This window comes from Lissotriton helveticus, chromosome 8 (assembly GCF_964261635.1).
Source record: "Lissotriton helveticus chromosome 8, aLisHel1.1, whole genome shotgun sequence".
Classification (NCBI taxonomy): Eukaryota; Metazoa; Chordata; class Amphibia; order Caudata; family Salamandridae; genus Lissotriton; species Lissotriton helveticus.
In genome coordinates this window covers 972,347,485-972,358,482 of record NC_136069.1, presented here as the reverse complement: position 1 = coordinate 972,358,482, position 10,998 = coordinate 972,347,485, and the positions used below count along the sequence as shown (strand labels likewise).

The 10,998-nt window shown below is 41.4% G+C and overlaps 1 long non-coding RNA gene across 1 annotated transcript; it reads right to left on the bottom strand.

The window, feature by feature from the left end:
* Positions 1-373: 373 nt before the first annotated feature.
* On the bottom strand, positions 374-3,610 carry LOC144771838 (uncharacterized). The gene is made up of 3 exons (XR_013599498.1): positions 3,562-3,610; positions 2,247-3,143; positions 374-1,816 (listed from the first exon to the last, which is right to left on the bottom strand). It is a non-coding gene; the product is annotated as an uncharacterized LOC144771838 (long non-coding RNA).
* Positions 3,611-10,998: the final 7,388 nt, after the last annotated feature.

The following is a 10,998-nucleotide window of genomic DNA, read 5'->3' as shown; positions in this document are numbered from 1 at the left end:
GTTCTGTGAATTGGCCTCCTAGATGTTGGTATTTGACTTTGACAGTGCTCTGAAGCCTGCCAATCAGGCTCCAGTGCCAGTGCCCTCTCTCCCTAAAGGTGACACGTGTAATTGGCATCCCCAGTTGACAGAGACCCTGTCCCCCTTGTAAGTCCTTGGTAAGTGGGAGTGTAGTATACAGGGCATGGGTGATAAAAGGGTACTCCGGGCCTGCAGAACTGGTTGTGCCACCCTAAGTGACCCAGGTAAACAGATGACAGAAGACCTGTGTTAAAAATGAGGTTACCAATTCTATGGGGGGTAGCATGGTGCGGAGCGGGCCAAACTTCTGAGGACATGTGTGAAGCATCCACGCAGTACGCACAGACGACACACCAGGCACAGCACAAAAAGAGACACCACACCAGTTTTGATGAAAAAGAACAACTCTTGTATTGTCTCCAATATGCAAAGGCAAACACAGTAATCACTATACTGCGCCAACTGGCGCCAGGGCAATATATGCACGGGGGATTATTTACAGGGTAAATGGAAAAAGGAAGAAAAATGTAAGTCCATTAGTTCCAATGTTGAAATAGAAAAACATAAATCATTCTCAGTTAGCATGAACTCATTAGGCCGGTAACACTGTGCGTATAAACATGGCCTAAACACCTTGGGCATAACCTCATGCAGGTAAGTACACCATAGGCCTAAAACAGCAGGATGCGTACTCAAGGGGTCATTGGCATCAACATTAGGCACAATATCATAGGCAGGACTCAGGGCCTAACGACCTTCTTTAGCATGAACACCTTCTACATGGGGGCATATACCGTTAGCAGGACATTATAAATCACCATCTGCATCGGCACAAGCAAACATGAGCAGGGGGCGCAGTAACATAAGCACCCAGGCATGAACATAGTAGGGGCTCTCAGTGGACCTAGTCCTGTGCTCGTGGCTTCATTAACCCTTCCTACACCAGGATACTAGAACAGCAGGCACCACAACAGTCAGTACTTCAGGCTTTCGCCCAGTTCAGGGGGGCCTTAGTTCCTTCTCCCCAGGCCCTTGCAGTACTCATTAAGCCCACCACGGGGTTGATCCGGGCCAACAGGGCCCCCTACAGACTCCTACCAGGAAGGGGCAGACACACAGCTGCCTCATTAATTTCACAGGGTCTGAAGCAACCTAGATGCACTCAGTGTAAACGGGTAAACGGAGAAAATACTACACAGAATCAAGATTTAGGCAAAATGTTCCATTGCGTGCAAAAGGAAAAGGCCGTACAAGCCTGTAGTCATGAAATGTGAAAGGTACACCAGACATGTGTCTGGATAACCTAATGCACTGCGCTAATCACTCGTAAGAGTGTAAATCAAAAGACTTTCATAGTTATCAATAAAGTTAAACAATTCAAATAATGATTAAGCACAATGTTTGGACATCAATGAAATAAATGAAGTCTAGTTCTTGCTTGTAGCAGTAGTGTTTCTTTGTGTGAAAACAAAACAACAACATATATTGGGACACCTTTTTGCCCCTAACCATTGGCACAGCTATTTTCAAAATTGCAATTGCAATGTTATTTTTCTTCACATATTCCTCTTTTCCGTTTTACAAGTCATTATTTTTCTCCATTAATAATCCACACTTTCACTTGAATTAATAGTACTCCTCATGCAAGGAAAAGGCCATTTCCCAAATTTCCAATGCTCCTGCTGGGCCATCCGAACCTCTCTTCAAAAACACGACTAAAGCCAATTCATCCATAGCAGTTTTATTAAAATCCAATGCATTTCGGGCCTCTGGGGCCCTTCGTCAGGGGGGAAAACTGCAAATAACAAATACACATGCTTTAATATTACATCAGCCAATATATGCGAACAAATGCAAAAAATCTTGCGTTTAAAGTTGCCCTCTCTTCTTAGTCTCAATAATTAGTGAAACTTAGAATGCATGCTTTTCACTCCCCCTAGTGTTTCTGACATACTCAAGCCCCACTTTATAAAGGAACCTAACTTGCTTCCTCTCACTCAGTAACTCATTACCAGACTATAACCATGACTGCCTGCAGCCTCGATCTACTCTTTCCTACTTTCCCAATCATATAAATGTGACCCTCCCGAGTCTATTATCTCCTTTCTCATTTCATGCTTCCCAACCTTTCACCCCTTCGCCCCAGCCTTCCAATGTAAACATCCTTTCCCATTCATCTTCAAAAAAACATCTCTCTAATTTTCCTCCTCGTGTTCATTTCATACCTGCTAAGAAGCACTCATCCTCCTCGCTCCATCCCAAATGAAGTTTCCCCTCTCCCTTTCACCCTCCTAACTATAAGCTGCACTTTAACTCCTCCCTGCAGGCAGCCCTCCCCCTCTTCTCCACGTAATTAGCACCTGTGTCACTGAAACCTCCCGCGCTTTCCTGTAAACACTACTGGTCCCATAATACATTACTCCTCATAAAATGCTGAATTGTAAAACATGTGCGTGCATCTCTAAACATTTTCATAATCGCTGGCGATGTATTAAAATTGTTCTTTATCTGGTGCATCATTGCTGCAATGTTCATGTGCTTCTGACTCCAAAAATAAACTTGCTGCGTGAACTACGATGTTCCACCTTGCATGAGAAAAACAACCTTAATCCAAAATGTTCCGTTGTTACACTTTGCTTTATGGGTGCTAACTCGGAAGGGCATTCGTGCATAAACATCATATAAGAATGAGTTGCACACCCTGTTTTGACCACAAGTTTCTCTGAATTTTTCATCTTCCACTTTTTACTGTTGCGTGCTCAATGTCGTCGTGCCCAGCCCAAACAGCACGTGTGAAACTAAACAACAACATATATTGGGACACCTTTTTGCCCCTAACCATTGGCACAGCTATTTTCAAAATTGCAATTGCAATGTTATTTTTCTTCACATATTCCTCTTTTCCGTTTTACAAGTCATTATTTTTCTCCATTAATAATCCACACTTTCACTTGAATTAATAGTACTCCTCATGCAAGGAAAAGGCCATTTCCCAAATTTCCAATGCTCCTGCTGGGCCATCCGAACCTCTCTTCAAAAACACGACTAAAGCCAATTCATCCATAGCAGTTTTATTAAAATCCAATGCATTTCGGGCCTCTGGGGCCCTTCGTCAGGGAAAACTGCAAATAACAAATACACATGCTTTAATATTACATCAGCCAATATATGCGAACAAATGCAAAAAATCTTGCGTTTAAAGTTGCCCTCTCTTCTTAGTCTCAATAATTAGTGAAACTTAGAATGCATGCTTTTCACTCCCCCTAGTGTTTCTGACATACTCAAGCCCCACTTTATAAAGGAACCTAACTTGCTTCCTCTCATTACCAGACTAGAACCATGACTGCCTGCAGCCTCGATCTACTCTTTCCTACTTTCCCAATCATATAAATGTGACCCTCCCGAGTCTATTCTCTCCTTTCTCATTTCATGCTTCCCAACCTTTCACCCCTTCGCCCCAGCCTTCCAATGTAAACATCCTTTCCCATTCATCTTCAAAAAAACATCTCTCTAATTTTCCTCCTCGTGTTCATTTCATACCTGCTAAGAAGCACTCATCCTCCTCGCTCCATCCCAAATGAAGTTTCCCCTCTCCCTTTCACCCTCCTAACTATAAGCTGCACTTTAACTCCTCCCTGCAGGCAGCCCTCCCCCTCTTCTCCACGTAATTAGCACCTGTGTCACTGAAACCTCCCGCGCTTTGTGTGAAAACAGAAAGTTTGTCCAAGGGAAATGTTCAAATTCACAAAAACCCAACGTGAAGTAGACAATTCTTCAAAATCAGTTCAATTTAAAAATCCCAATGCATTTCGGGCTGTGGCAACAGCCCTTCGTCAGGGGATCTAGGAAAACAATATCATGTTTTAGCATGGCAGGGCCTTAGCTGCAGGCTTTTATTCAACACAAGAGGAAGCGAGGAAGGTAAGTAGAGGGGATGGATGGGCTTAGAGAAACGAAAGGTGAAAAGAAAATGTGATAGCAAGAGAAGGACCAAGGGAAAATGAGTAGATGGCCTGTGATCAACTTAACAGCCTGAAATGGTGCTCAGTGGTACATGCTGGACTGTGTGGAAAAAATAAAAAAAGTGTGAAAAATATAACGGTAAGTATACAAACAGTGAAGGTGGGGTGAGCGAACCTGTGTGTGGTATGTATAAACGGTAAAATCAACAAAGGAAGAGCTTGTTACTGCATGCTCCGATATGTTTAAAAGTAACAAAGTCGTGACAACCAGTGTGCTAGCATTAAGAGAAACGGATACAAAATCATGCTGGATAGCATTAAGTGACGAACATGAGTGAATAGTGCTGGGTGGGGCAGAAATATTAGTAACAGTAAAACTACCGTCACCGTTAGCGTACATACGTGTTTTAAAGAGAGCTGAAGTGAAAAAACTTACTGGACAGAGCAAAAATGCTCAGAGAGTCATTGCCAACACGATTAGCACAAGATAAGTAATCTGTCAAAAATAAAGCGTAAGTAGTGAGCGCGTGTCTATAAATTACCAGGAGTGATGTAGTGTAGTTCCTATAGTCCCAATAGGCTCTGCGCATTGGAATTTTATCTTCAGTAGTGGAGACGTAGGACTGAGGTTATCTAGGTCTCTACTGACGATATTAGACTTAGGTTTTTTGCCAGCTAGCTCAGAGTTCACTAGAAACTTTCTCGAATAGGCGAGGAGGAGTTTAACCTCCCTGGATCGACAAGAAGGGATTTAGTTTCTGACAACCATAAAACATGACAACTTTGCTCTCCCTGAATAAGAGTGTATCTCTAGAGTCGTGTGAAAACAAAAGACAGCTATTTCACTCAGTCAATAAGTGCGTACTTAGTTTCACCAGATTGCAGAGAAAAAGAGAGACGGGCGTTTTCAATAAAAGGTGTTATTTATTGAGCAGTCTCTTTCCTCATACAAGAGAAATGAATTGCTACAATTGCAATACTTATAGTTAAGTAAAGTGCATACAGTAAAAGCAGGATTATGAAATAATACTGTAAAAGCATTGATATGGTTTCTTAGCCATACGATACTTTAAAAAGGATAAAATAGATGCATACAAATATACATTGACTAATCGTACTCAACTGGTGCTTCTAACTACGCCTACCCCGGTGTACCTGACCTAAGCCTAATAGGTGGGAGGGAGTAAGTAAGTAGCAGTTTAGTTAAGTTTGTTTTGCCAAGAATCTGACTCAAGAATTCTCTCCAAGGGTTTAGTCAGTTCAGTACCTGGGTATTAGAAGGCAGGAGGGCTGGTATCTCTCTCTCAGGACTCGGTATCCCAGTCACCCGCAAAGGTAAGCTGGAAACGCCGGAGGCTGGATTTCTCGGCAAGAGAAAAGACAGCATCTTTCTCAGCGCGTCAAAAGGGAGGGGCAGCGTCCGTGGGCTCTCGCATCAGCTGGGCTCTTTGGAAGTAGATAGCTGCACTGCTCCAGGATTACCACCGTGTGTTTGCTTAAGGCAACGTTGGTATATTTATACCTGAAAGGTGCCGGGTTTGACGTAAGGCTGGACATAAGACGTCAATAAAGATGTCACTAAGAACTGGTCGTTCTTACAGTGCTTTACAGGAGTTCTTGGACGAAATCAAAACAAAGCAGCGGGGATTTCCCAGGTTGCTGGAGGCTTGGATTTGTTTAAGAACTCGGTGTGCTTTCTAGGGGGCTGGAGGAATAGGCTTGCTTAATGTGACAGCATGCGCTGTGACCGAATTATGAAAAGGGTTTCTATGCCGTTGTAGGGATATTATTGATTTATAACCGGACAAGGGCAAAGAATAGGAATATTGATTCAGGTACCTAGATAAAACACACTACACCCACTCCACGAATTCATGTCCATAATTACTAAACTAAGCAATAGGAAACATATCTAACGGTGCATGTATATACCGATCCACCCCAAAATACATTATTTTGCATCTGAAATGGCATATGCGAAATACACGAAAACTGAGTATAGGTACTGTATGCTTTCAAGCAGTGTAATCATTCATTAAAAAGGATGCATATATATATCAGCATGAATGAATTGCGAAAATTACACATGAAATGGCTCTTAATTCAGAAAAGAAAAGTGCGAGACCATTCCATCACATATAAATACAGTTATTTGTAAATATGCTAGAGGCTGAGGTAATATATTGTCTCTAGAGTTCCTAAAAATAGAAGCTCTGTTGTCTAAGAATAGTTCTACTTTAAGCAGAGGATGAGTGCCAAAAAAAGTAAATATTTTGGAATCGGGGAAAAAAATAATTTCGTGTTTCAAGGGAAGAAGTCAAAACAGTTCCAAATATTTCCAGAAGCTTTTGTTTTTTAAAGCTGAAGGCCAAATTCAGAGTTCAGGGAACGCTGAGTGCTCATTTGCTTAAAAGTTTATTCTTTCTGTTCGGGGGAGAACATCATTTCAGACAGACTTTCAAAAAAGCAGTTTACCGCTTCAGGTGAAAGTTCGACCAAGTTGGAAAATGCCGCAACTGTGCAGTCGTGAGAATGATTGCTATCATCGATGACAGGATCAGCAGTGCTCACAGAAGGTCGTACCTGGTTGATGCTGCTCTCATCTTGCATTTCACTACCCTTTAATCGCAGTGGTGAAGTCTCAACGAATGCCTTCATCAGGATGGGTAACCGCTGGGGACAACACGATGCATGAGCCTTTACTGGACTTAGCAAAGTATCTGTATCCAATGGTACTTCTGATTGTAGTGTAAGACAGACGTCTAACACGCATTCTTCTCCGCACAGCATACATCTTAACACAGGTAAGATACAGTTCTGCCAGATGGGTCTGAATGAAAGAAACCAGGTCATGTTCAGATCTCTTAGCCGGGCTAATCCAAGGACTTTAGTTATGCGGTCCCGATAGCGTATAGCTAGGATCGTTTCTTCCATTGTTGCTGGAGTCTTGTCTGTGACGTGGCTTGCCATAACGAAGCAGGAGTAACAAAAATAAAATGCCTGCTACGAGTCCCAACAGGAGTGGAAGGCCGCCAAAGAGTGAATGGACAAAATTAGGAAAGATGCCCAGGACTGCTTTGAAAGGTGTCAACAGTCCCGAAAAAATTGTCTTAAATACACTCGCGATACCATTCGTATCAGAAATGTTTAAGATTTCATTTAGCATTTTTGCGAAGTGTAGGGGGCAATTTGTTGATAAAAGGTTATGTATCTCTGCCGTTGTCCTTGCAACTTGGAGATCATATGTTTCTTTTGATGACGTCAAGTGCACTGGCGTCTGTAGAAGAACAGACTTCATTCTGCTTAAAGTATCAATTTGAATAGAAGAGATTTTCAAACTGGGCCAAATTTTTCCCTCCCTGTCTGGAGTGTCGTTCGGATACAATACTTGCATACAGCAAGTGACCCTGGACGTTACGCTTACCAGATAAGCTTTTCCTGGCACTAAGCCACAACATCTGTGCTCCACTATTAGAATGTAGCTCCCGTTCGAAAGCCGTCTACAAAATGGCTCTATTCGAGTTGTTGGTGTGCCAAGCTGGTGACATGAAAGGTTATTTGAAGTCCCCTCACAGGCCCCATGTAGATTTATACCCTGACACAGAAGTGTACCACTAAGTGATTTTTCACAATTATCCCCACTAAGAAATACATTCTGTCCTTTTTCACTGTAACATGTGTGAGTGTAAGGTAATTTCCATGATGACTTGATGTATCCTTTACCCAACCTTTCATACTGGCCTGCCTGTACATAGTTTTGGCAGTATTGAAATTGGAAAGTTGTTATCGGAATAGTTATTATCCCGTGTATTATCCATTCAATGACAGGTCGTTCTGAAATTGTCAATGGTAATCTCTCTAGTTTTTCAATGCTCAGAATTGTATAATCTGCTCCCCTTTATGCCAAGCTGATTTATATATCAGTAAGGTTAAAGATAGAGAATAGTGACGTTGTGTTGATTAAACGCCAAGGCACGTAGCCTGAACGCAGATTTTGTAACGTCCAGCCAAGCTGTACAATAGAACGTAATTGGGACTGTCCATGTTGTAACATTAGCATGTCCTGCTCTATTATATTGATTGCAGATGATACAATACTGTCCAGTGAATATATTCTGGAAGACAGAGTCATTAACCCATTGTCCACCACAGAAAGTGATTTTTCCAAATTAATACGGTCAATTTCCCGTATTTTCTCTGCTGTTTTTATTTGAGTTACTTTCCAAACTTTGTTATAAGCTGCATATATAGAGGCCGCTATGAAACATTTTTGACGCTGTTTGCGTGGTCCCATAATGAAATCACGCAAGTCAGCACCTTCTTTAAGTAAAGTTAAGTGTTGCTTAATTTCTGCCAGTGTGGATGTATCTAGCCATTCAAGGCAGAGTTTTCCTACACTGTATGTTGTTATTATCCCTGGATGTTGTCGCTGGGAGTATCTAGGGTCTGGCCTGGTCAATTTGAACCCCTATAGTTTGTTCAGGAATCTATCTTGACAGTTATTTGTGTCTGTAGGCCAGATCAACCATTTTTTCCAATCAGGATTTGTTCTGTTTTGGTTTAAAATATGGGATACGTCTATCTCAACATCTGTAGTGCTATTACTGTCAGGTGTTGGCTTTGGCTAGGCCAAGACAGGTTGTTTGTTGAATTGTATCATTCAAAAATATAATTTGTTCTGGGATCATGCAGGCTCTGAATAATGATTCTATACCTTGTACTTGCCAGTCTCTGGTACCCCAGATCGTTTTTGTTTCAATGTTATTGTTCCAAAAATCAAAACCAAATGTATTCATTTTTTCAAAAAATGATTCTGAATAGATTAATTTTGTATTTGTTAGCATGGTTTTCATTCCTGTCTTATTTAACAGTTTGAAATAAAATGTTTCTGCGTCATTTGTGTTAAACCCTGAGAAGTATGGAAATTTCTCATAAAATGTTTTTGAACTACCTTTTGGTGGAGTTGCACAATGTTCCCATTGATTATAATTTAAAACATTTCTAGGTTGAGCAGATTTATGCAAATAATGGTTACCATAGTGGTTGTAGCAGTACATCTGATCATAATTCGATGAACCTTGTAAATAATCATGTTCTGTAAATTTTGCTGACATAACTAAGTCTGACATCATATCATTAATACTTTCAAAATCCCAATCATCAGAGAATGTACTCGGTTTTACAAAGTCACTTAATGAAACCTTAAATTGATGAGGATACTTCAAGAGCTCGACCGGGCCATATATATCATAATCTGTTTTGTCCCATGCTACCCCACCGTGTATCGGATTGGCTGTGAAGTTTACTGAAGAAAGTTCTCTTTTCTCGATGTGTGAAGACTTGTGTGGCTTTAGGACCAGGTTGATATTCTGGCTTGCTGTGTCCATTGCAACATATTTTCCCTCAATGAAGTGTCCCAAGCATAGTACCATGATGAGCCAAAGCAGGAGGAAAAGTACACCTAGCACCACCCAAAATTAAATCCATGGGGAAATCAGATAGGTTTCTTGTAGTTGATGAAAGAGTTCTTTAGTTTTGTCTTTAAGAGTTTTTGTTTTTGTTGGCTGTTCCTCAGGTTCGCTCGGATCCTCAGAAAAGTCATCGAAGTTGATGAAGTAGCCTGATGCCGTTCTGTCAATTGTTGTAATTGCTTCTGGATTTTTCTTTGTTTCATTATCATAGTCTGTGGCTACATCGTTGTAGACAGGTGTTTCTTGACGAACTGTTTCAATTTGGGTTTTAAGAGGCAAAAGTTCCATGGCTTTATTGCATAGTCCTTGTTGATTCACTGTAGGTTTATCAAATGTGATCAGTCTCTCAGTTTGAACCTCTTGATTTGTAGCAAACTTTGGTGTTCTGCTACTTCTTGGGAGTCCACTTGGCCTACTACTAATTATTGGCCACATGATTGTGGTTTAACCGGGTCGATGGATACAACTCGGTTCTCCTTTTTACCAGCAAGGGGCGGTAGTGCAACTGATCTTGTTCCGTTGACAGTTAAGACAGGTACTGCTTTTCTGTAAGAAGGCCCAAATTCCTTCTTCACCGCGATTTTCTCTCTGACCAGATCCCCAATCTTTGGAATCCAGACAGGCTTGCTGGGACAGGTGGTTTCTCTTCAGTGGCTGTTGGCTGTTGTTTCAACTTTATGTTGCTCAGGTCTTTTCTTGTTTCATTTATGTCCTGTAAAATAGCCAAACGATCTTTGATGTCATAGCATTTACTTTCTACCACTGAAGTTTGACTATCGAGGTCCTGGATATGCATTCTAGTCCCGAACAATAGTTCGTACGGACTGAAACCTTTTAGAGAATTTCTTGGCAGATTGTTAAGACTACGTTGGACACTTATTAAATGTTTGACCCACCCAGGCCCCGAACCGAATACCTTAGCCGTTATAGATTGCTTTATGTCTCGGTTTTTTCTTTCCACCATCCCATTTCCCTCAGGAAGGAAGTGATAAGATTCCCGCAATGCAATGCCCATGCTGGTCATGTCCTCCTCATAAGCTCGAGAGCTAAAAGCAGGATCCTGGTCAGAATGTAGCATGCCTATTGCGTCTATGCCGCTATAGACTCGCAAATCTTTTTATAACAGTTCAGACGTCAGCCGATTGCTGGGGTCTACATTTTAAGCGAAACTAGTCTGAAATAATATTAATGGGACGCATTTTTTCTGGGTATTTTGTATTGGTATTCTTACGATCTCTAAAAGAAGGGCATCGGTAGTGCTCCGGGCATTTCGCCACTGCGGTCTCTGTTGCAGTTCTGACAGTAAAATGCAAATTTGTAGTTTTGCAGGCTCATTCCCGGCCACCAGTATATTGATTGTAATTCTTTCAGAGATTCCTTAATCTTAAGGTGTCTTAGACCCTCACCCATATGTGCGTCTGCCACTAATAAGTTTCTCCTGTTTGTGTTTGGAATTACTCTATCCCCCACTCCAGGGATTTGAGCAAAAGGAACGGAGTTTGCATCGATTACGTATGTATAATTGAGTGGATAGTTGATGGGTA